Source organism: Serinus canaria, chromosome 2, assembly GCF_022539315.1.
Source record: "Serinus canaria isolate serCan28SL12 chromosome 2, serCan2020, whole genome shotgun sequence".
NCBI classification, from domain to species: Eukaryota; Metazoa; Chordata; class Aves; order Passeriformes; family Fringillidae; genus Serinus; species Serinus canaria.
In genome coordinates, this window is record NC_066315.1 from 125,166,972 (window position 1) to 125,191,888 (window position 24,917).

Sequence of the window (24,917 nt, forward strand, 5' to 3'; positions counted from 1 at the left end):
AAAGATTTTAAAAAGCAGATTAAATTTACATAAGTATAAATTTTATATCTAATTTTTAAACATACAGCATGCACAAATTGCAAGTGAAATTTAAGAGTGATCTGGGGACAAGATGTCCCAGAGGCATTAAAAGAGAATAATAAGGAAATCAAAAGTGGCAAAGTTAAACATTTCCTAGTTTATTCCCATTATCAGTTTAAACAGTCATGGAAGAAATGGTTTACCAAGATTGCCATGTTCTACCAAGGAGGTGCATTGTCCTAAAGCTGAAATGCATTTAACTGCATTAAACACTGGGATTACTCATGAAGAAACAAACAGTACTGTACTGTAAATACTTGACAAAATAAGGACTTTCCCAAGCTGTTAAAACACATGCAGGAATTATAAGTCTATTTTATTGCTAGTACATATGCAAAACTGTATGTGTAATTCTTATATCCAGGTCTAATTCTTATGTCCAGCTGAGAAAAAGAAGAGGGGATTTTCAGAGACAAAAAAAAGTTCTAGGCTTGAGAAACAAAAAAAGCCTGCAGGTAAGAATCCAAGAAAGATCAGAAAGGCAGGTCAAGAGAAAGCTGAGGTTCAAGTTCTTTGCTTTTCCTAAGAATAAAAGAAAGTCATGGCAAGAGTTCAGCACAGAAGTTCAATAAGCAGATAGTCTATATTAAAGGAAGACAGAGCTCTCAGCTCTTAAATAAGCATGAACACTATAGAAACCACTGCAGTGTTAAGATAAATAATATATGGCTAAGTCTCAGAAAATATGAATTTGAAGATTTCAATTTCTTAGTTTTTCTGATTAATTCTCAGAGAAGGTTAAAGAAAAGACAAAAACAATTTGCAATTCAAACTGATGGCTGACTGGTTCACGTAGGCCATGCTCTGACAAAGGACAAACACAAATTACATTCACTTGATCCTTTTCAGTTATGCAACCTAAATAGGGCAATAAAGGAAAAAGGACATAGGGTTTCTTACAACAACCAAAATCTTGATTCTCTGACTGAGATCTCTAGACCACTACATTTCTCAGCATTTTCAACTGAAGGAGCACTTAACCTCTGGAAGCAAAACAAACTCAAAAGCCATCCTGTGCTTACTGTGCCAAAGTACTCACAATGGCCTTCTTTCAGAGACAAATAAAAATAAAGGTAAAAAAATTAACGTAATTTTCATTCTCCTCTTCCCTTCTCCTTGTATATATGAGAGAATATGGCTGTGCAGGAATGTCTGGTTTTGACTTGTTTTTTGAGCTCCCTTTTGATTTTTATTGACCATCAATTACCCACAGACTATGGGCTGCATAGCATTGCTTTAGGTAGTGCTGCAATTAAATCACATCACCCAGTGAGCACTGGAACTAATGAAGCTTGGTCTCTTAAAGATTTGTTTTTCATGGTTGATTGACTTTGGTGCCTAAGAATGCAAACTCCAACTGAAGCCTTCTCTTACTGTAGGCATTTATAAGGGTTGGCCCGTTTATTGTTTACTCTCTCCCTACTCCCTATTCTCCAGTGGTTAATAGTGTGCAATTTAATGATGTAGCTTTTCCTTTGTCTGCAGGCCTTCCAGGGAACATTTACAGAAGCTTTCTACTATACTCTGCCATCTATTTTCTCAAGGAAAAAGAATTTATCAGATTTACTAGACATGTTTGAAGTTGGCCTGTGAACTCAAAAAAGTTATTATGGAGATTTAAGAGTAATTGCAAAGACTTGGTAATCATGCATCTTCCTTTCATGTGAATTGAGGATAAAATACCTTCCCATACTCTGAGTTTTTTTTCCAAAACTCATTGAAAATTTATTGGTGAGAAAAAACACAAAATATTGCCACTGGAATATGAACAGAAAAAAACAAACTATTTGTCTTCCCTTATTTAAATGCCCTCCCCATAACTCATGCCTTCTAAACCACCCTATTCTCTTCCATTCTCCACCTCAAGGTGAGCTGCTGTGCTCCCACACTCTTCTGTGACTTCTCACTTCCACTGGGATTGGAGTCCCTTATTCTCCATTACCTGTCTCTGTACTCATCTCAGGCATCTAAGCCACATTAGGCTTACTCAATATTTGTGCTCAGCCTCAGCCCCACTTCCAACTCAGGAGGGCAGGCTTACTTCAAAAAAGTAACCCAGTACACAACAAGAGACTTCCAACAGTGGCTCAACATTTATCTGCTACAATTTCAAGACAGAAGTGAAAATTTAAAATTAATGCATTTAATGCTACTGTCAGTGGGAAAACAGTACTTGATTAAAAGATAATTATGTTTTAGCTGTCTTTCAAATACAATATGCTGACATAAAATATAAGGTTTCTGATTTTAGAGAAGACCGTGCAGCACCAGACTTAAAGGAAATTACAACACAATCTCTTTAGAATATAAAATGAGATGTATTGGTTTGTAAATTTCCCCTCACCCCCCAAAATAAATCTAATACTCTGTGCTGCTAAGTGATAGCACAGAAACACCAACCCTTTGACAAGTTGTTTTCATAGTTTTTTTAGGATTTGGCACACAAACATCTAGACTTACAAGAAAAAAACAATAAATCGATTGCTGCTGATTCACTGATGTCTCAATGATGATTAACAGATCTGAAAAGCTGACAGTATCAAGGTATTGAAATAACTGTATTCATGAATACACTTTGGAAGACATTTGTACACAAAAAAATACATTTTTTGGAACTATAGATGAAATTCAATGAGTTTTAACGCCTCAATAATTAATTAATTCATTAAAAATTTAAAAATTTTGAATTAACAATTTTTGGTCTTAGAAAAGGTGTAGGGAAAAGAATCTCCTTTTAATTCCAAATTTGTAGACAAAGAAACTTACATTGTCTAAATCCAGAGGCAAGAAATTTTACTGATTCATACTAACTGGAGTCAAGTCATTGCAATTTTTAATTTTAATTTCTTCACAATCCTGCTTTAAAGACTTGCTCATTTTAATGCAATCAGACACCAAATTGTTGTGAGGAATCAAGTTAAATTAAGTGTACCCAAGCTGATTACTGTAATGTGTTATTTACACTACTACATATACAAAACCCCTTATATTACAAACTCGAACATGATTGTGCCAAATATTGCACACATAATAGCAGAATGCATATCTCACACCTTAAATGAGAAGCAACATATGCATACCTCTGACAGATGGAACGAAATAAATAAATCGGACTAAATAATTGGATGGTGCAGAAACCAAGTTCCTTAACCATTGTGAAACTGGAGACTTTTAATTACATACAGTAAAAAGTGACTAAAGTAGGATTGTACTCTAAGTGCAACATCAAAAAAACCACATAACAACATAGGGACAAATCCTTATCCCTTACTTACCATATAAATAAGATATTTTGTAAGGGCAATATATGTTTAAGGTATAATATTACAGACACAAGCATGTATATAAGTCAAACATACACGTAACTATACTCTTTCGGCTCTCAGAACATAACAATAATGGAATCTGGGAGAGCAATATGAGAAGACTGACAGAATGCCAAAAGTGCAGACATTCAGTTGTTATAGCGAGTGTTTATTGTCCTGGAACAGGAGCCAATATTGTGCATTGAAAAACCATTGATTGAAATGTCTGAACACTGTTGGGAAGCAGAACCAGAAACTAAAACTTCCCAGCTGTTCTAGCTCATGTTCCCTAGCTGCCTTGTCCGGCATTACTCTGCTGCACTACTTCAGCCTGCCTCTGCTCAGCTCCATAAAGCTGGCACAGGAAGGATAATCCTGGTCCCAAATGAGGCAGCACTAATTGGTCACAGCCTGACTTGAGAAGAGAGATTGGTTTGAGTTTAGGAGGGCACAGAACACAGATTGTTTTAGGTTCTGAGTTCTCCAATCATGACACTTTAATGCTGGGTGATCACTGCTACCATGTTCCTCCCTGCTTCTGTCCTCGCTGTAACTTCTGTACTCTGTATGACATATTACCCACCACCTGGACCCCAAACAAATTAGGCATAAGCCAAGTAGTATTTTTTTTACTGCAATGAAGACATCAGGTGCCTGTTGCCAATGTCTACGGACACAGAGTACATCCACTGGCAGACTTGGGTGACTACATCCACGGGGTTTTGTGGCTTGTGCTCTTGAAGGTAAAATTTATCTTTTATCTAAACCACAATTCAGATGCCTAAATGCTTTTTTGAATATGGTCCAAAGAAACTTGTCCAAAAATTTTCTTACTCTGCATGAGTTTTGTAATAATAAATCTCCATGTAAGAAAAAATCCCAACCAATTACCAAGGAAATTTTCCCTCTACTTTCATTAGATACATTTCCCCCCCCCCCGCCCCCCCCCATTTGGAAATTAGGGCTGAATAAGCAATCAACATAACCATTTACATTTAAGACTTGTATTATAAAATTTTGCTTATTTCAAACAGAAACCACACTGACTAATTTTGTGTGCCTTTGCTCAGGTGAAATCAGCTTTCATTGGAGTCTATTAATGACAGAAAGATTTGGGTTCAGCCTCATCTTTTACTACTGCATTACCGTTAAGGAAGCTGGATCATTACACTTCACTTACGCTTTTCTACAGAAGTCTTTAAATTATTCTGCAACATTCAGGGATTTTAGTTTAACACAAAGCTTTTGTAAAATGTTAGAGAAATGAAAGACAGAAATGCAAATAGATGGTATTGTACAGTAATTTTATGGGCTGCAAAAGCCATTAATTCGCAATTGTACTGGTTTACTGCCTATTGAGGTCTACAAGAGTTCTCCAGAAGTATAAATTAAGCCAAACTACTGTCACTCAGACTTTCCAGTTAAAGGCTAGCAGAGCTTAGTGCCACTCCTGTTTGTGCAGCTAAGACAGAGAAACAATTAGTGAAAAGGTAAGATACAATTCCAGCCACTGGACACATCTAGTCTGTTAAAACCTAGATATTGCAATAGCCTGTCTGAAAATCCATGCTCATCAAATGTACATTGTTCAAGCATGCCAGAGAAGATCTATTAAAATCTGAGGATAAACCCACTATATGGAGTCTGTTTTATAGAGATCTCTTCTGAATCCAAGTTCTCCAAAACTCTCCTTACTTTGTAAAGAATAAAGGAAAAAAAAAAAAAGAAATACACAAGGAGATACTGTTAAAATATTTCACTAGTATCATAAACTACTATCTCAGGAATGTTGTGTATAGCAGGTACTCATATTTATTTCAATCTTCATGCAGACCCTCTTGCAAAATTCCAACTTTGGTTGATTTGTTTTGGTAAATTTAGTGGCTTATCAAACCTTACCTGAGGTTTACTTTTCTAAAGAGATAGTGAAAGGGTTAATAAAAACTCTTTATTTCACCCTACAGAGAGCAAAGCTCTAAGGTAACAAGGACGTCACTCCAGACCTGCATTAATTCCTGCTAGCCTTCAGCACTGTATGATAGAGCCTGCCAGCTTTTCTGGCCAAAACAAGAAGAAAACAAACAAACAAAGGTGTTTATCTGCAAAATGAAGACAACTGTCTTTACACTTTCTCAGGTATAAATATACATGTACAACTGTGTAATTTGAATGTTTTCAGCAAGTTGTCAATGCATGGCTTTTAACCATTAAGTGTTTAATATTATCAGGGGACTTGAACATGAGGCAGCTCTTCTATGAAGACAGGCTGAGAGCATTGGCATTGTTCAGCACGGAGAACAGAAAGCTCTTAGGAGACCTTATAGCACCTTCTTGTCCCTAAACAGGCCTGCAAGAAAACCAGAGAGGGACTTTTTACCCACCAGATAGGACAATAGGGAATAGCTTTAAGCTAAAGGATGGTAGGTGTAGATTAGATATTCGGAAGAAATTCTTTACTGTGAGGGAGGTGAGACACTGAAACACGTTGCCTAGAGAAGTTGTGGATGCCCCATCCCTGGAAGTGTTCAAGGACAGGTTGGATGGGCCTCTGAGTAAAACCTGGTCTAGTGCAAGGTGTCCCTGCTCATGGCAGAGAGGGTGGGGAACTGGATGAACTTAAAGGTCCTTTTCAATCTAAACCATTCTATGGTTCTATGTTTCCATTACCTACAATTCTAAAAGAAGTCAGAAATATTGAGGAGGTTTCATAAGACATTTAAAACCAAACTTGTGACATTAACAAACTTATGACATTTTGTACTCATTAGGGTACCAAATGTCTTTTAAGATGGAAGAATACTTGCAATGTCACTGTTCCTCAGAGTGAAACAAATGTAGAACAAAATTTGTTTTGAAACAGGGAGGAGAAAAGCCAAAGAAGCCCATAACTTGTCTACAGAGTACTAACTAACTACACACTTTTCATACTTCATAAGGCAAGAACCACTTAGAAATTTTACACATATACTAAGAAGTCATGCTCATTTTTTCCACGAAGTATTAGCATCAGATTAGTAACAAGCAAAGTTTTACAGAAGAGAAATTAATATCTTCTGCAAAGACCAGAGATAGAAGGTTGCCATGTACACCTTCACCCACCTTTTGCAGCTGGGAATATGATACTACATCCATTCCAAATAGATTGCTTTACACTAGAAAAACAAACAGCCAGGAAAGCGAGATGGAGCTTATTACCACACCCTGGAAGTGCTACCAAAATACTGTAAAAGTGGTTCCTTGTGTAAGCAAGTTCCTAATTTTGGACAATCTCAGAACTAAAGAGGGACTCTTGTTTTCTTTAAATGAAAGATTTAGTTGTTGTAGAGAAAATAGTATATGCTGAATTCTGTAAACCAGATGGATTAACTTGGTTACCTTGCAATTAGCAAGTAGGTTGCTAACCGAATACAGCTCATCTTACTGCCCGTGCCAGATTTTGTGAATGTACAGCCCATACATTCTGTTACATTTGCTGTGTACAGAAGCTCAAACCATCAGTTTTCATCACTTGTACTAGTATTACCAGTCAAGAGAAGACCAGTATTTTTTATTCTAGAATACTCTAAGACGCTTTTAAAGCTGAACTGTAAATACTGTTTCCTTTCCAAATTCTGTTTGGAAACTTTGTTTTCCCGTAGATTTTCTAAGTAGAATGAATAGGTTGGAAAGCAGTACTTTTGAGAGCATTCTTTTTATTTCCTGAAGGAATTTACATGCCCAAATCAGATTGCTAGCCCCCATATTGTTTTTTAAGAATAATGAAATACCAGACGTTGCTGAAACTTGCTTCAGGGTCTCATACTGTAAGCTTTTGTTCCTTTCATTTAACAGTAGTGCTGGACTTTCTGGGACAACCACTCAAAGGCCTTGTTTATGCTCGAAAGTTCATGCTATCACTGCCTCCACAGAGTTATGTTGTACGCTACGAAGACAAAGCTTCATTAGTCTTCAATGTAAGGCACAAGTTCAGCTGCACATACTTGTGCATATAACTACTTTTGGGGTTGTAAATCCGCAGGGGACGCCTGTGGCTCCTGCCAGGGCAAAGCCGGCCCCGCGCCCCCACCGGGGCTGTCGGAGGTGTCGCCGGGCGGGCGGCGTCTCGCCCCGCAGCGGGGCTGCTCTGCGCCGCTGCCGAGGGCTGCGCTGAGCTGCTCTCCCCTGCTCACATCCGTCCGCCCCAGAACGGGAAGGGCTGCGTTACTCAGAGAGCGAGAAGAAGCTCGGCGGTGGAGGACAGGGACCAGCCAGGGGGATCACAGGCACGGGCTCCTGTCACGGCGGCGTCAGAGGCTCCCGGCGGGGCACAGGAGCCCGCCCTGCCGGCACGGCCGGGAAGGGAGGGCGGGAGGCGGGTGGAGGAGAGAGAGAGCCAGCACACCCCGCCTTTATCGCTCGCACCGCACCGGGGTGTGCTGGCTCTCCGCGCCGCAGAGGAGCCTTGTTGGGGGACAGCGACTTGCAGGAGCCCTCCTTATCCTGCCCCAGCAGGCTCTGTCCCGCGGACCGTGCCCCGCGGCTGCAGCCCGACCCCGCCTCCCCCGAGGTCGATTCCGTGCTCTCGGCTCCTCTCCCCGCCGCGGCGCCCGACTTGGTTCAGCCCGGGGCAGGCGCTAGGAATAAGCCCTGTCCCCTTTGAAGAGCCTCGGTTCAGGCTCGCCTCTTCCCTCCCACCGCCGCTGCGCACTGCTCGGTCCCGACTGGGCCCTCCCGCCGGGGCGGCTCCAGCGGCTCCGGCTCCCGCTCCACAAGTTCCTGCTGCCCGTGCCCCGGGCGCGCGCACGAGGCTGGCCCGGCCGTCGGGGGCGCCGGGCGGGAGCAGCGGGAGCGGCAGCAGGAGCGGTGCCGGGAGGGGCGGGAGGAGGGCTGTTGTGCGGGAGCCGCCGATGCCGCTGTGAGATGGCATCATTCTGCGCGGCGGCGGCGGCGGAGCGCGGCGCGGAGGGGTGAGGAGGCGCCGCGGCGGCGAGGAAGCGGAGAAGAAGAAGAAGAGAAAGGTGGAAGGAAGGAGAAGGAGGCGGCAGCAGCTGTGAGGCTGCGAGCCACGGTAAGGGCACAAAACAGGCTGTGCCGCAGCCGCTTTGCGGTCTGGCCCGGCAGAAACACGGCTGCCGTCCTCGATCCTCGCCGCCGCTCGGCCGTGGGCAACCAGGGGGGTGGGCGCTGGACCGGTGCGATCTGCCCCTGTCACCGAGGGGCGGGGAGGAGGGGAATGGGCGTGGGGGCTAAAATGGCGAAGGGAGCCGTAGTGAGGTCTCGGTTGCTCCTTTCCGGCACTTCCACTCGTCGCCCCCCTCCGCCTCTGCTGGCGGGGGGCGGCGGCTGTTGCTTCTCCCCTCCCGATGGTCCACATGGTGTGCGGAGAATCGCTGTTTCCCTGCCGTCTCCCACTCTGGCTCGCGTCTGGACAGGGCTGAGGGCCTCTGGGCCCGCACCTGGCGAGGGGAGGGAGGGTCGGGGCTGTGGTGAGCCTGTGTCTCTCAGGGGCGGGGGGAGAGGGAGGGGGAGTGTCGCCGGTGTCCGGTGTCGGGCGAATAACCTTGTTTATTCCTGTCTACGGCCTTTGAGAGGGTGACTAGGGGCTGAGTCGTGACCTGTGTCAACGCTGAGTGGATTGCGAGAGGCTTTAGTGGCCAGGAGTCAGGCAGCTCCATGGCTGGCCCTGGCTTGCTTATGTGCGGGGTGAGAGCAGAGGAGAAGGATATTGTTGCGTTTATGTTCACCTTCCTTTGGTGAAGCCGGGGAGGGAGGAGGTGAGGAGCCGTGCCCCCTCCCCGGTGCGCTGCTGTCGTCCCTCGCGGTGCCAGGCGCAGGAAACACGGGGTGTTCTCGGTCAGGGCTCAGGTTTTGGGTGTCTGCTCGTCTCTCGGGGTCCCTGTGATGGGTGTTTGGCTGAGCAGACTGTGTGAATTGAAGACCTCGAAAGACTTGTTTGTGTCGTTTATCTTTTGTTTATGTTGTTGCAAAATGTTACAACTCAGCGTGTTTATTTACTTGATTTTATTTGTAGTTGTCTTATTTTTGGAATGATACCAATTCTCATCCCAGTTTAACTAGGATGAGCTAGCTCTGCTTCCAGATCTATAACTGTTTAAACTGTACATCAAAGAGAGAAAAGGACTTAACACCATCTAATTATTTTAATGGTAGCTCTTCGATGTTTGGGTGAAACTGTAAAAAAAGGTATTCATATTTCAGTTACATTTTCACAGGGCAGCTGTGTCTTATAAAAAGTAATCAGGATGCCATGCACTGAAAAAAATCTCAGGTTATGCAAGTTTAATAGTACTGGTTTACTAGGAGATGCAATCACTGACTGCAGGTAGCTGGGTTATATATAGTCACACCTATGAAAAATAGTATGATCTTCATAGTAATAGGTCTACTCTTAAAAAAATTGGTATACTGGTTTAATCTCAGCAATATAGAAAAAAAAGGACTGGTATTGGCTGTGATAAACTTTACTAACTTGAGCTGGTTGTATATTTTTAAAAAATTTTTATGCTGCCTTATCTGAGTCCCTGTTGGTCAAGGTCTAAACTGAATAACTATTTCTGGTTGATTTAAATACTAATAAAGATTAAATAAATTTACTTACAAAAAAAAAATCTGAGAATTTTTCATCCTTTTGAGAAAAATTTTACAGCCGCAAAAGCGCAATTTACTTGGATTCATGACAAAGATGTTTTCAAATAGGGCAATGAGAAATACTTTTGGTTTATGCTGCTTGTGAACTTGTGGGTTTAGAATGCCTTTATCACCTCCTCAGTGTGGATTTTGAGCTATATTTTAAAGGTCTAGTCCTGTAAGTGCTTCTAGCTTGAGCAGCTTAGTACTATCCGTGGACTTTCCCAATGACACTGTAGAATAATTCCCTTAAATACAAAATTATACTTGAAAGCTTGAGAGTTTTGAGACTGATTTATTCTCTTGGTACAGGACACTTTGTTACCAAAAGAATATGGATTATTTTTGTTTGTAAAATAGTTTACATTTGTTGTTTAATATCAGTGAAAAAAACACTGTAAGTCAGCCAGTATGTTTTGTTCAAGGGTTTTCAATAAACTTTAAATAATCGCTTTGCCTACAAGTGCTTCTTAAATCACAGTAATACTGATGGAGTTCAGAGTCAACCCCTTTTCATGAGTCTGTGGAACCCTTGGAAGGAGAAATGTCTGCTAGTTTTACTGCTTTTCATCTTCCTTTTTATCTTTCAGTATGGAGTTGGAAATTTTCATAAGTTGGGATTTCTCCCCACTTCCCTGTTGTTTTTCATGAAAGAATGTATGTGGGGAAAGAGATTCCTTCTGGGTTATGGACAGGAAGAATCAGGAGTAAGGATCTACAACAGGGAGTTGGTGTCACATTCAGTTTCTTTGCACTTCCTATGCCATTAAAACATTAGACTTGAAAACTAAGGTGCCTGAATCAAAATGTCGTGACCTAAGCCATGTCTGGTAATTGGAAATGGCTTCTCTTTATGCACTTAAAGCATTGTTAGCTTAAAAAAACCCCTGCAACCTAAATTCCCCACAAAAACCCCCAAGTTCATTTTAGAATTGAGTTGACATAATGAAGTGTGGAGGCTAGGTGAAGTAATGAATGGAGTGATAACTGAAATAAGTGCTTGCTGCAAGCTGTTTTAAGTGATTCTTGTAAGCTGTGCTAAAAAGACTCTTCCTGAAGACTAAAAGGGAGTGAAGATACTGATAAAAATGTTCTATGTTTTAGGCAAGCCTTGTACTGCACTTGTCTGCTTCTGCAGAGTGTAACATTCACCTGAATTAAAAAAAAAAAAAGAAAAAACCCCTTCTGGCTCTGCCAGAAAATCAGTTGCATAGTGACTCAAAATCAGAAAAGCTGTTCCAGTGTGCCTGTAATAAAGTATGTGAACTGGAGCAGGATTCCCCAGTTTCTATGGTAGTGTCATATTAGCACAAATCCTGTTATTTTTCCTGTCCTTGCAAAACTTGTACACCAGAACTGCTGAACTCTTCATTTGAATTCTGAGTTGTGCAATACAGTGACACTCTTTGTTCTCAGGTCTGTGTCCCAATGCTGGCAGTAGGAGCTGGTTACATCCAGGTCCTTCTTCAAAGTTTGTTGCCATTGCATCGGTAGGCCACTTTCTGTCTTGGTGTTCATTCTGATTTACTGTGGTATGCCGGAGTTCTCCTGTGGTTACATAAAGTGGCCATAGGTACGGATCATTGGAAATACTGAAGGTGTCACCTTTGTTTTCTTGAAGAAAAATAATATAGTTGGAAAAGAGAAACCTCCTCTACTTCTCAGCAGGAGTTGGGAGTGTCCAGAAGAGACATTCCAAAGGCTTGTAAAAAAGATGAAGTCCTAGAGTGGTGCACCCTCTTTCCCTTCCCTGGCCCTCTCCCCTATAGAACACTGACACTGCATAGTTTTTGCTAAAATTTACCTTTGAGAGATAGTAAGAGGGAGGGGTTTTTTAGTAGCTTTTTGTAAGTGAAAAGCTCCAGCTACTGCTGCTTGTGATATGTATTTGCTGTGTTTGAGGAGCTGCTAGTTTAATCAGAAGTGTGTTTAAGTTTAGCTCTGTTTTCCAAGTGTAGTGTTGCTTTAGAGAGAAACACTGGAGATTCCAGGGAAGCTGTCAGACATCAGAGTGGTTATAGGATGTCAGAATTGTTTACAGGGGAGTGTGCTACGTTTGTTTTTGTTTTGTTCTGTTTTTTTTTTTTTTTTAGTTTCTTAGCATTGTAGGAAAAGTATGTCAGGAGAACCTTTAGGTTTCTTTTACATATAGATCTACTGATTATTGCACATATAGTAAGAAGTAATTTATCATTGCAGGTTTACATGACTGTACTGCTGTAGTTCTATAGCAGGCTATGTATGACAGAGAAACAATTATATTTTGATTCCCTCTCCTTTTAATCAGTGTTGAGGACTGTGTAAATGTTCATCTAATGTACAGTTTGATAATTCAGTACTGTCAAAAAATCAATTTTGAAATCCTGGTAAAATTGAGAGTATGGCTTTGGATTTAACTTACAAATTCTACTGATTTTGAAGAGTCAACTGAAAATTACTGAGTTGGTTGTGTTACTCTATAATGGCTTTTGACTAAAATAAAGTCATCAGTAAAATTGGAGTGAAGCATGTGTTCAACAAAGCAGATAACGTTCTTTGGTTTTCATTAACCACCATTTTTCTTTTCATTGCAATATGTTAGGTATGCTTGTGTTCTGCTTTAAGTGGCTAGCATGTGAGCATACTTAAATGTAACCAGTTCAAAACCTGAATACTTTTGTCTAAATAAAATTATCTGTTACACAGTAGGAAAATCTCTTGATTTGTCTTATGTGTAAATGGCATTGAGAATGCAAATGCATATTAGTAACTGATCACTCAAGTAGTTTAAACAGCATAGAATTCCTCCCATCTATTTCGATTCCATTAGGATTTTAGGCTTATTTTGCAGGATATTTTCTTGAAGATAGAAGAAAGCAATTTAAAAACTGATGAGAAGAGGAAGTCGGATTCTAAAGATAAGCAGCAAAATAATTCCGGTTTATGCATTTAAGTGTCTTCACTGTGCAGCCTGAAGTGGGCAGAGGAGAGCTCTCATCTATGCTTCTGTGAGCATAGAGAGCAGTAAACAGGATACTCTGCACACATTTCTCATTACTGGAGTTTTAACTCGCATCTTTTGCTTTAAGATCTGAATGGAGCTGGAGATTAGCAGAAGAATCCTTTAAAAAAGGAAGCAACTAAAAACTTTTACCTGTTCCTCATATAGGTGGGTGAAAAATATAGGAGGACTTTGGATTTTATGTGCATTTCAAGGTAGTCAGAAATTTCTTAGTATAAATCAAATGAAATGAGTTTTAGTTTTAGAATGGGCTAAAGTAAACAGGAAAGATAAAGTTGATCATCTGTAAAATTGCACAATATGCTTTGGCATCAAAACTGAAAAAATAACACATGTCCAGTTTTGAAACAGAGTACTGTGGTAGTTCTTGGGAAATTCAGAAAGACTTTTTTTTGTTTGTTGTTTATAAGGATGAAGTAAAGCTGCTGAACAGATCATGATACCTTAGTCTTAAAAGCTGACCTTGTTTTTATTATATGACGTACCAAAATTACATTCACACTTCTCTCTTGTATTTCCTAGCATCTGTAATGACATAAAATTATGTTTGTATGCATAACAATTAAAAAGCAAAATAAAATATAAGAGGATAGCTCCACAGAAGATGAATAGTAATAGGATTAGCAAACTTCCCTTTTCTCCTCAGGTTAGAATTGTGGAAGCTGCTTTCTCTTAAATTTCAGTTCCCTTTTTTCCTCCATTCTTGGCACAATTTATTTTTCACTTCCAACTATCTTTGTACAGTGTTATCTTTTTAAAAAATGATCACTTTTTTTGCTTAGTAGCTGAAAAGATTTTGGGCTTAAAAAAAAATACTAGAAAGGAAAAGAAGATGGATTTTGACTTCAAGATGCCAGTTACAAGGAAGGAAAAAATCATTTAGTATTGAAAATCTGATGGAAGACTGATATCTGTATGTCATTCCAGAATAAAATAAATCCCTGACTGTCTTGAAAGATATTGCTGACAAAATGTTGTCATGGGACAGTGAATTAAACTGCATTGTTAAGAAAATAGCTATGGGAAAGAAAACTATTTGGAATCTTAGTTCATAACATGATGAAAAGTTGTCTGCTAATGAACTGACAAAATCGGTAATTATTTGTTGAGTAGTGAAAGTTGAACCTTCAGATGGAAATAACGGTGGGTGGTGTAATATTTGGTGAGAGGCAGATTTTCTGTGTTGACATAGGAAACCTAGTGTTGGAAAGAGTAGCTAGTGGCTACAACTGTTCCTCAAAATGAGGTGTAATGAAGTATTTGGTAACGAGAACCAAACATAGTTAAGAACTATTTTATGAAAATGTCCCATCAGAAATGGAGTAAAAATCTAAATGTTGGAATGTATTCACAGTATAATGTATATGAGCTTACATGCTATTTTTATATTACTTACATAAGCATATTTGTTACTATTCTATGGTAAATGGTTTTGGAAATCTCCCAGATATTTTACAAATGAACTGTTGGGTTTCTTTGTTGTTTGTATTCAGCATTTGATCAGGAAAATATAACTGATTGAGGAGAAAACTGTCAGAGTAGTACAGCTTCTGTGCAAATAAAATGAAAATTGTTGTAAATATTTAGTATTAAAAGAAAGTGAAGAGAAGCCTGTAGCAGAGGCCCACAGAACCCTAAATATTAAATATATTAAATGTAACTTTCAGCCCATGCTTTTAATTCTGTGTCATACAACTAAACAAAGAGGTGTTAAAGAACGCTTTGAAAAGTTGTGGAGGGTAGTCTGTCAAGAAGTAATTCTTGCACAGTTTAGTTGAGATTGACTGATGTATGATTCAAAATAAGGAATAAATAGACAAGGAGAAAATCCATTGCTAAGAAAGAGGGGTTTTAATAAAAAATATCATACAGATCATACTTTAGTACATAAACTAAATGCATTTTAAAATGCTTTCAAAGAGCAAGTTAGTCTTGACTGCCCACTGTAGCCTTTTTTTTTTGTTGTTGCAGTTTGTTTATGTTTTGGTTTGGTTTTTTTGAATATAACTGTCAGGGACATCCTACTTTCAGAGTTGGTTGCTGTTCTTGTCTCATTTGTATAAATCTGTCATGCTGGTTGCTTCAGTTTTAAAGCTTTAAAGGCTATAAGAAATCAGAATTTATTAAATAAATCTTTATTAGCAGTGATGGATACTTTGGGCTTGTTTTCCTGCATATTCAGGAAATATATAACAGGAATATTTCCTTATATTCCTGTTCAAATCCTGCATATTTGAACATTTTGTATTTCAATCCCTCCCTTATAACAGAGGGGAACTAAGAACATTTTTCCAGATGTTTAGTGACACTCCACAGCTTAAAAACTGGTGTTTCTAAAGGTTGATATAGAAGATGTAGGAATAGACTAAAGAATAAAACAGACAATGTCATCATGCCACTGTTTCTGTGCACAGTGCATTCCTAGCTTGAATGAATGCTTTGTGTGTTTTTTCAACTTTTCCATGTTCTGCCCTGTCTTGAAAGCTGTATGGTCCAACTGGGGAAGGCACAAGGAAGGACAGCAAGAGGAGAAGAGATTCATATGGATGAAGACTTGGTGAATGACTAAGCATTTTTAATACTCTTCAGGCTGAAGGCCTGTGTGTTGACTGTATCATGCAAATGTATATTTTGTGGGTAAAGGATGCTGGAGATGCTTTTCTCTTGCTTGTCTTTCCTCTAATATCAACACCAACAAGTCCCTCGAAAATCAACCTGAATTGGGGAATGACTTTGACATCCTTCAGTGGGAAGGTCTGTAAGCTTTTTGTAGCCACCTGATTTCAAGGCAGTGTTGCTCACAAGAATAAGCTGTTAATCATTTTAAGTTTAATAACTTAGTCTTTAGCTTTCTCTAAAAAGGATGCTGACCTTCATGAAAGTGTGTTTTCATTCACTGTTGCTTTTGTAATGATGTGTTAAACTTACTATGCAAGTTATTTTTGTGGTTCAGTTTTGGCCCTTGAGAAGTCAACTTTGGGGCCTTCTGTTTTTTATTAATTTTCACGTTCTCAGCTTGTGATTTTCTTTTTTTGTAGTTAAATTTTGGAATCAGATTAACTCAGACTAAAATTGGATTGGAAAATAATTAGCAGAAACAGGCAACTCTTTGTTTTAAGACGTGAGAATTTTTTATCAGCTTAGAGCCCTGGTAAGGATCAGGTTGAATTCTCTAGCACTGTGGAGACTGAAGGGCTATTTTTGAAAAAGTAAGCTTGGCTGAATGCTCTCAGGTAGCAGTAGGTAAGATTAGTGCAGTCTGTGACTGGAAGTAGGACAGACATGTTTTAGTGTTTTAACACTGCTGAGATTGACAGCTGGAAAGAGCCTTGCATAGCACTTTAAAAAAATCAAATATTCAGAGAAAAGAGAGTGAGAACATGCAGTGAATTCTACTTATACCTCTTTGAGCTATTTTTTGAGATAAAGTTACTGGTGAGAGGTGGATCACATCAAATGTCTTACTGATAAAAATTGTGCAAAACCCTTTCTGCCACTTTCTCATAACACTGAGTAGGCTTCTCTTCCCCTCTTTGAATTATTGCTTTTCTGTGACTTACCAAAACAATGGGGAGGCTGGGAAACTATTTTGTGGAGCAGTAATAATGTATTTCCCATTATTGGTATTCCTTAGTCACCTTTTTTCATATCCCATAAAAACATAGTGGGGGGCGTGTAACAATAACAGCAGCACTCTTGGTTAATGTCTTTAAAGTTGTTCCATGTTTGCTAATTTTGCTACGGCTGCAGTAGAGATGTGTTTACAGCGGTCAAAGCTATTGTAAATAATAAGGTGGTGCTGACAGACACAAATTCTTGTGAGTGGATTTTATAAGCTATCTGGGCACTCTTGGTATGTGCTCAGGCTCTCTGCCTGTTCAGAAGCTCATACTTCTCAATTTTCCATGTGGTGAAAATAGGTTACCTATATAGTTTAATATGGAAGTACCTATATGTAACTAGGGGGTAAAGTTTTCTGTTTGCAGTGTAGGTACACTAAAATCTGCCCATAGTTTAACTGTCTTAATATATTGCTTTACATTGCTCTTGATGCAAGTCTGATGAGCAATAATTTATACCAAGCATTAGGATTCTCCATTACAGAAGACAACCCAGAAAGGCTTGTGTAGCTGGCATATATCATGTTCTGGCAGATATGAGAACTATTCAGCTAAATATTACAATTAAGGAGAAAATATTCTTTCCTGATTTCTTGGCATATGTGTTGGCTTTTAACTACCATTGTTCTGTTCAAGAAACCTGGAAGTTGTTTACTGTGTTTGTTTCACTGTATGTGTATTTTTATCTGTAACACACAGAGGAGGCATTGTGGTATTTTTCATTATTTGGCATTGTGGTAGGACCTAGAAGCATCATTGTGATTAAGATTCACAAGCAATGCATGCTGTAAATATTTTGCTGTAAGTTGCTCTGTAGCAGTGAAACTAGGTTCCATACAGACCTTTCTTACAGTTACAATTCTTTTCTTCATGTGCTGTTTTACCCTTCTTCCTTGCAATACAAAAGGCACTCTGCACTGCTGCAGCTCAGACTGATTCAGAGCTTTCTGTGGTGTTTGTGTAGCTTTTGAGTCAGGCAGTGTAGAGAGCTTGAACTCACGCTGCAGCCTTTGCTCAGCAAGCACATGAAATTGTGTCTCTTTCTTCTGCTAGGCTATTGAACTTTGTGTTCAATAGCCTAGAAACTCATGGGAACTTAGTGTTTCAGAAGATACTACTTCTCAGTTTATTTTAACTGGATCTGGTGGTGAACAGATTCACTTAGAGGGATGGAGATGAAAGGAAGACGAGGAAGAGGCAGGTGGACAGTATGAGTCATGCAAGTGATGTTTGCTTGGGAAAACAATGCTAAAAAGGTCCAAGTATAAGGCAGAACAGAACAGGCAGATGTGTGCAGTGGAATCATAGTCATTTGTTTGGGCCTCTTGCATAACACTTGGAAATACAGTTTTTTGTAAACTTCTCTAACGGTACTATATTTTTTCTTAGACCTTTATATGAGGCTGGTAATATGTTATAGATAATGCACAGATCAATTCTGTGGCATTTGTAGCAATGGTCAGTGAATGTACTTGAAAAAATGCAGAAAATACTCTTTATCTAGAGAGCTTGCTCTCTATATCAATAGGAGTAAATGAAGATTTGGTTTCTGAGGTGGAGGGGTGGAATGTGCATACAGCTTACCTTAAGAAGGAGGATTTATTCTGTATATAAATATACAGTAATATTTATATCAGACCCACTGTGAAGAATGGTAGAATTTGTCCAAAGGAGGAGTAGAGAGCATGACTTAGGAGGGGCAGCTCAGGGTACAGTGTTTGCTCTGCTTAGAGAAGATGAAACGTAGAGGTGACGTCATTGCTGTCTTCAACTCCCTTCTGATGGGGAACAGATAAGGAGGTGCTGATCTTCTGGTGTCCCCTGATAGGAGCTGAGGGAATTGCTCAAAACTGTTTTGGTTTGGTTGGTTAATAAGGAGTTCTCTGCTGAATCATTGAATGGCGTATGTTGGAAAGGATCTCAAATGCGGGATCAAGCACTGGAACAAGCTCCCCAGGGAATTGGTCATGGCCCCAAGCTGTCAGTTTGCAAGAATAAAATAACAGTACAGTATTTTGATTGGCAGGGAACTATGGTAATCATCTAGTCCACCTACCTGAGCAGTTCAGGGCTGACAGCAAGGTAAACTGTATTGTCAAGGGCACTGTCTGAATGTCTCTTAAACACTGACAGGCCTGGGGCATAGACTGTCTCTCTAAGAAACCTGTTACAGTGTTTGACCACCTTCTCAGCAAGGAAATACTTTCTTATGTCAGGTCTGAACTTCCCCTGACTCAATGTTGAACCATTTCTACATGTCCTGTCACTAAACAACCTGGAGAGGAGAGTAGAGCCTCCCTTCCCAGTTTCCAATCAGCAGACTTGCTACTGGTACATTCAGCTCCAGTATCTAGATCATTGATGTAAATATTAAACAGGACTGGCCCTGCAACTGAGCCTTGAGGAGCAGCACTGGCATGGGTCACCAGTCAGGTGTAGTCCCATTTGGTACAACCCTTTGAGCTCTGCCCTTCAGACTGTGCTTCACTGAGCACACCATGAGCCTGCTCTTCCCACAGCTGGGCAACTTGTCCTGAAGGACATTGTGAGGAACGGTATCAAAAGCCTTGCTAAAATCCAGAACTATGTCTGCCACCTTCCCTTCATCCACAAGGTCAGAGACCTTATTCTAGAAGGATATAAAATTAAACAGGATCATTTCATGATCACAGCTGCCAAGACAGCAACCTACTGTCACATCCCCCACGAGTCCTTCTGTATTCACAAATAGCAAGTCTTGGAGGGCATCTTTTCTAGCTGGCTCACTGAGTACCTATGACAAGAAGTTACCTCCTACAGATGTCAAGAATTTCCAGGACTTTCTCATCACAGTGTATGGCACTCCTGATTGATATTAATTGAAATCTTTTATAAGGGCAAGGGCTACAAATTTCATGGGTTTCCCCTAAATTGCCTTGAGAATAATTAATCAATAATTATTTCCTGGCTGGGGTATCAGTTGTAGACACCCACTGCAGCAACTCCTCTTCTTCCATACCCCTAATCCTCTCTCAGGAGCTCTCAAACACATCATGACTAACTATAAGGCTGTGCAATCAAACCTTTGCTCACAAACAGAGCAATTATTCCACCTTGCCTGCTCTGCCTATTGCTCCTGAAAAGCCTGTAGACCTTCATCCCAGTGCTCCAGCCATGAGGCTCATCCCACCTAGTGTTACAAACACCAATAATACCATAGCCCTGGGAACTGACCAATCCATCCTGTTCAGGAAGCATTCAGACAGTGCTCTGAGATACTTTTAACTTTATGTTAAAAGATGTTAAACTTCTATATATGTGGAGTCAGGAGTTGGATGGGGTGATCCTCGAGGTTCTCTTCATCTCAGAATGTACTGTGTTTTAAGAAGAGTTACAGTTTGCTTTCCAGTTCAGTTCTCTGTCGGTCTGCTGCAGGGTTGGCAACTTGGAACTTAGTAACAAAATATTTACAGTGTATCAGGGACATTGAAGTATCTCTGGAGAAACTGTTGGTTTACCGTCAGGGAAAACTAGTGCCTTGTCCTATTGTCAAGGCCTCATAAACCTTGGAGGAGGAGAGTGCTGAAGCTGAAATTCTGCTTCTGTGAAAGCAGATCCTAAGGAAGCCACTGCTGTATCAATACCCACCAGTATATGCTGTGGCTTTGGCAAAAAGATGAGAAATTAAATGCTCCTATATCCCTGACTGTTCTAGCTGGTCTGGAGATTCACTCCCAAAAGTATGTTGATGAAAATAGAAAGCATGAATATATTCTCATAGTTTTCTTCTCATTTGTTTTGTTGGAGTACTAATTAACAAATTTGGGTCCTTTTCCAGACTTCTCAGCCTCGAGTAATTCTCCTTTTTTTGGAGAATACTTGTAAGCTGTTCTTAGATAAAGGAGTGAGGGATACTGTAAATTGAAGATGTCTTTGGTAGTATGTTTGAGTTTTAACAGGAGAAGCAAAACATTCTGCTGGCAGAAGATATCTCGGGGTCCTGGTGGACATGAGTTTGAACATGATGCAGCAATATGCCATGGAGACAGAGGGTGACTGGTTCCTGGGCTGCATTGGACAAAGAATCTCCATCAGGTTAAGGGAGGTGGTCTTTTCCTTTTAATCAGCACTGGTCATGAGGCCATACCTGTAATGCTGTGCCCAGTACTGGGCTCTTCAGTACAGAGAAGACATGGATGTGCTGGAGAGGGTTTAATGAAGAGCCTTCAAGATGATTAAGGCACTGAAGCACCTCTACTTAAAAAAAAAATAAAATCCAATAGTCACTATTAGGATAGAATATATCCTACAGTTACAAATGTTTTGAACAGTACATTTTACTGTCCTCTCAGGTTTTCCAGGTCTATTTGTATAGGTGATACTTATTTTCCTGATGAAATAGTTATTTTTTTAACATACATATTTTAAACTCATCAATGCCTAAGGAATTGGAGAAACTATTAGTAAGAAGTAAGTACTAAAGGGATCTGAAAGAATGTTATAATCTTGATAAGTAGCTATTCTGTTAAATAGTTTCAAGTTGTTAGCTTTGCATTTTTATAGACTATCCTAGATTTTTATTTAAGGTAGAGACCTACATTTCAGTCCATCAATATTTGTCTGACTCAAGTTTAGCAGTAGGTACCACAGAAAATAACTTGTTGCTCAACAAACAATGGTCTTTATTACAATCCTGCCCTAGAAGTACTATCACTGTGGGTTTCCATTGTGTGAGAAGTAAAATCAATGCTCTTAGCATTATTTTAAATGATCAGGGAAAAACTGATTTCCATTCCTAGTATTTTCTAAGCTATTAAACAATGACTTTAGCTACTATTTATAATAATTTTACAAATGGTATCTCATAGATGAGGAGGCTGTTCAGTACTACTCACAGCATCTTAAAAATTTACTGGCTAATTATAAAACTTACTCTATGCTTTATGATTCTGAATACATTTTTTTGCATCTTTTACATTCACTTTGAGCATAGAACTATTGCTTAATTTGTTTTCACAGGCATTCTGAAAGTTAATAATCTTTCCTTCATTGAGCATTCTGTTAAATAAGTTAGGATTTGTAATGTTCAGGTTCTTTAGTTTCCTGCATAATTTTAAGACATAGGTAGAAAACCTGGTGGTAAGCATGAATGCTACTTAGTTCCATTCTTAAATATTTTTTATTTTGTAACATACAGGTTTCATGTGTACTTTTGTGTTGAATAATTAAAATATCTCCCAGAAAAATTTTAGATCACATAGGTATAAAATGCAAAAAAAAAAAATATACACAGGACTGAAATTTAAAGGTAGTAAAGATGAAAACAACAAAAAACCAAGGCATTCGGAAACCAGGAAGTGTTTAAATTCATGCAGATAAAAAGGTATGGGAATTGGCTGCTTGGGGCAAAACCAGAATACCAGCAGACGTGGAACTTGGTTTAGTCTGTGGAAAAAAAAAATAATTCCAGTGTCATATAAACAGATCTATTAAGTTAAATTGAAAGAATCCAAGACATTCAGAGTAAGGCATCCAGATTAAAAATCAAAGGTTAGCACTGTTTGTGTAATTTGGACTTTGCTTTTCTCTCATATGTCTAGCAGGAGTCGCACATTCATTTGCCACTGAACCATTTCTTTCAGTGTATCTGTAAGAATGACAAAAACCCACCTGCTGCTTAATGGTGCTTCATTACTCCATAGTTCTTGTTCAATTAATTTAATTTCAATTAACTGAAGCTTGTCAAGGCTTTTATTTGACATTGAAAAAAATCTCTTCAATGTTTTTGCAACTTCTGGTAATTTTAAGTGGGACTTATTGCCTGTTTAACTATTACAATGTGTTCATTTACAGCTTTAGATACCCTTTTTAAAGTCCTTGCCAGCTACAAGTATTTGTAATGTGAAATAATTTTAAAAAAATAGTATAGCTAGGCAATATTTTCCTTTCTTTAAAGTTTGTTCTTATGTTCAAGCAATTTTGGTTCCCTAAGAGTGAGTGTAACAGAGTGCATACATGAAAGAGTTCTTCTAAGTGGCTGAAGCATGTCAAGGTACCATTTTGCCAGCTTTATGAGTATTTTAAATTCTGCCATTCTATTAAAAGGATTCAAACCAACAAATTTTCATTAAGTGTATAGGATGTCCCTGAATATAGCTTTTTACTGGAAGCTATAGGAGTTCACAGGAATAAGGTTGTTTTTTCTTCCCTTCCACCATACAGCAATTAGTTGCTGATTAATTAAAGCTAATACCTTGGCCTACATGATGTCTTGTGTGTATCCCTAGTCCATCACACCTAAACCAAAATTTGTTTTGGGCTTCACTGTATTCCTGGTTAACATATATTTGTTCAGAAAAGAGAACAGAACTGCAGACTTTCTGAACTGGCCTGAAATAATAAATCTTAGAGGAGCAGAACTTCTCAAATGGAGGAGGAGAGATGAAATTTTGGTGAAGAACAAATTAGTTTTGTCTTCAACATGAAGCAAATGTTCAGTAGTTCTCAGAAGGCCCTACTGGTGTTTGTGATAAGTATTTCCGTTGCTTCTTAAAGTGGCATTTGGTTTGTGGTAAGGTTTGTGGCATTCAAGGGAGGAAATCTTTTAGTTCTCTATTTGCCTATGTGTAAATATTACTGTAATTTTGGCTTTTGATAATCAGAACTATCCATATAGGGAATGTCAAGTCTTTTTTTTTTTTTTTTTTTTTTTTTGTTAGTGTTGCTGTGGGCAAGGAGAGTTGTAGAAGTGACTTTACTGTCCTGCACAGTGTGAGAAAGGCCAACACATTTTTGGGTCTACAGATATTTCTCCAGATCTATTTCAGATCTGGTATCTGTTTGTGCATCTCAAATTACTGAGGTGAACCTTTCCTTATGGCTAAAGAAGAAATCCTTAATTTTTTTAATGATAATAGAGTTACTGGTTATCTCTGGAAGTAATACAGTTTTGGTTCTTTTCTTTTTTAAACCCAGTTAATTAGGCATGTGTTCAATTAGTTGTGACAAAATCATCATCATTTTTAATGTTGATAAATAGCGAAATGAACTTTTCAATCAGAATTGTGTTTTATTTGTGAATAAAAATTCTGGATTTTGAGAGTCTTAATGGAAAGAAATTGATTAAGAAACTTAGTTGCATCTGACATAAGAAAAGGCATTTTTTCCTTTTCTTTTCCTTCTTTTTTTTAGATCAATAAACTTTCTTCTGATCCTATACTTGCTGGTTTTCATTGGCATGGTAACTCCCTTCCCCCCACCCCAGCCTTGTTTCTTTGGTGGAAGAAGAGGGCCTGGAGGCAGGACTAGAAGTGTGGATGATTTTCTGTGCTACCCAACAAAATGGAACAACTGTCTTTTCCTGCAACATGCTCACACAGGGTTTCTTTGTCACCCTGCATGCTCTACCATGGGCAGAGTTTCCCTAGAATCTTTCCTTCCTATACCTTGCACTCAGAAGATCAGAACAGCTACAGTAAAGAGATTCTGACACCTACAACCTTCTGAAATCACTGTTCAGTTCTCCAACCTTCAGCGTTAATTGACCTTTTTACATTAATGAATTAAAGGGAAAAAAAAATTAACTGTTTTCTGTGATAGGATTTTTCTATGTTATGAAATGATATCACAGGTAATTAGACCATACTATCTTGGTACTTTTTTTTTGTTAGTCTTATTCCTAGCTTGATTCTTGCGGTATCATGTGAGTAGGGAAATGGGTTTCTCTCTTGGTGGGTGTACTTTTTACATCTGAGTGCCTTGATTCTTCATTAAGTATCTCCTCAATTACTGTTTCACAGCATCAGGCAATTTAGAAATGTGTGTTTGCTGCTCCAGTGATACTCCTTAACTTTCAGCTTTACAAGAAATACCTGCACAAAATGCACTAATTTGCAAGTGAGTAATGCAATTTAAAATGTGCCTGCTTAAATTGTATGAATAAGTAATTATTCTACTAATGACTGAGAAAATAAATAAATGAAATATTCACTGTTGTTGTTCCCTTTGATTTCTGATGTTTTAATAGCATTTTGAGATTTGGAGAGTATTGCTCACAGAAGTGTAAATTTTATAAATGCTGTTATTGTTACAGACTTCCATGAAACTGTTGAGTCAGATGAAGTAGGAAATGATCCTTTAATTTTTTTAATAGACTTCTATGTTGTCCGTTCCATGGTTTTGCTTGTGTCTTAATTTTGTCCTAATCAATGTGTAGTTACCCAAAATAATATATACAACTGAAGTAATATTAAAATATCAGCTGTAGGAGTTAATAACTAGACTGTACTCTTCCAGTTGATGAAA

At 39.0% G+C, this 24,917-nt stretch overlaps 1 protein-coding gene across 6 annotated transcripts in view; it reads left to right on the forward strand.

The window, feature by feature from the left end:
• The first annotated feature begins 7,975 nt into the window (after window positions 1–7,975).
• The window catches only part of WWP1 (WW domain containing E3 ubiquitin protein ligase 1), a 58,177-nt gene continuing 41,235 nt past the window's right edge, over window positions 7,976–24,917 (forward strand). For 3 of the 6 annotated variants that reach the window (XM_030226502.2, XM_030226598.2, XM_050971232.1), the window contains exon 1: window positions 7,979–8,433. The gene's annotated coding sequence lies outside the window, so the exon portion shown is untranslated. Of the gene's footprint in view, window positions 8,434–24,489; window positions 24,510–24,917 lie in introns of those variants that run through there. The other 3 variants (XM_030226649.2, XM_050971233.1, XM_030226555.2) reach the window with 3 other exon arrangements.